At 55.2% G+C, this 1,537-nt stretch overlaps 1 protein-coding gene across 1 annotated transcript in view; it reads right to left on the reverse strand.

Annotated features, from left to right (window-relative positions):
- ZFAT (zinc finger and AT-hook domain containing) overlaps positions 1-1,537 on the reverse strand; it is a 351,032-nt gene extending 349,495 nt beyond the window's left edge. Inside the window, exons 1-2 of the mRNA XM_040494478.1 lie at positions 1,494-1,537; positions 33-109 (exon numbers count right to left, since the gene is read on the reverse strand). The gene's annotated coding sequence lies outside the window, so the exon portion shown is untranslated. The remainder of the gene's footprint in view (positions 1-32; positions 110-1,493) is intronic.

Genomic DNA, 1,537 nt, shown 5'->3' on the forward strand with positions numbered 1-1,537 from the left:
CCCCCCCCCCCGCCGGTTAATATCAAACTCACCAGGTGTCCTGGGTGTTCTCTTATCCTTCACAGAAGACTCCTTCAGACATCTCCTCTGTGACGGCAGCTGTCACAACCTGCGCCGTTCACAAACCATAAGTTTTCTTGGATGAGATTTAAATTTTAAAACACGTCACCCGCTTGGTGTATAATCTGTTTAAGCTGGACTTATACTCAAAAAAATCCTTATCAATTTGAAGCTATTATATTTGAAATATCCAAACAACTTTCAAACACGGAGGGAAAAAAGACCCGTCAGAGCTAGCGCCTGAGAATTTAAAAGTGATTTAGTGGACAGGAGTTCAACTGGGCAATTTATTGTCACGTCTGGTAAATGCAAGGTATAGCGGAAAATTAAAGAGGAAAAAAAAATCCAGCCGAACCACTGGTAATTCACGATCAGCACAGTCCTGGGCTGGTAGCAGTCTTCCAAGTTACACTCAGGGAAGCTCCTGATTGGTGGGTGGCACTGGGTCAATGTGATTACTTAACCTTGGCAGTTACAACTAAACTCCCCTTTGATGGGCTCCAAAGCTTATTACAAAAAGGCGACTGCTTGAGCATATCAAGTACCACGGTGTCCTCCTGTTTTTCTCCCACGGAACACGGAGCCTGACACCTGAAACTCAGCTGACAAACACTGCCGGGTTTCGGGGGCTCCAGCGTTTTGTATTTATTATTGTTAAAGCCCACTGGGCACGGATTCCGTTGGGGGGGGGGGGTGGTAATGTGAAAGATTTACCCATTTCCTGCATACCCAGGGAAGAACACATGACCATCCAACCAGTTCCCCCTCCCCCAAGTAAATCTTTTTTTTTTTTTTTTTTTTTTTTTTTATCATTTAGTCCTAAAATAACCACAAGCAACAAACAGCCAAACATTGGCATGGCAACGTCCACACATCATGCCCCAGTGCTACCCACAGGCGGATTTCTTCATCCCTGGTGCCCATCCAGACGGGTCCTCCCGGTCCCTCTCCCGTCCGGTCCTGCCTGGCTTCCCTGAGTTTCGCTGTAAAATCCGCCACTTTCGCTGGCCCGGGCAAAAGCACAGCGCCTCGTCCCAAGGGCAGAGTTTCTCCCAACTGCCCGAGGACCACGTCCGGAAAGCTTCCCGCGGGCCCCCCGCGCGCACCTTGCCCGGCCCCTCGCCCCCTCCCCGCACTTTACCAAGCCCCAGAGAGGGGCCCACCTGCCTCCCGTCGCCTGTCCCCACGCCCGGGTCGCCCTGCCAACTCCTACCCGGCGGCTGCACTCCCCCTGCACGGAGCCCCCTACCATGCCGGGGCTCGACCTCGAGGGGCGGGGGCGCCAGAAAAGGCCCCCCGACAGGCTGACCCTGCGACGCCCCCCAGAGGCCGGGTCCCGAGAGCCTGTCAGCGTCCCCGGAAGGGGTCAGGAGGGGGGCTGAGCGCTCCCCGGTCCTCTCCTGACGCCCTCTGCCCCCCGCCGCCGCACTCACCTGGCGGGCTCTCGCCCAGGGGACGGGCGGAGGGATCGGGGGTC

The sequence above is a fragment of the Herpailurus yagouaroundi genome, unplaced genomic scaffold (genome assembly GCF_014898765.1).
Source record: "Herpailurus yagouaroundi ecotype Mexico unplaced genomic scaffold, PumYag 186, whole genome shotgun sequence".
Taxonomy (NCBI): domain Eukaryota; kingdom Metazoa; phylum Chordata; class Mammalia; order Carnivora; family Felidae; genus Herpailurus; species Herpailurus yagouaroundi.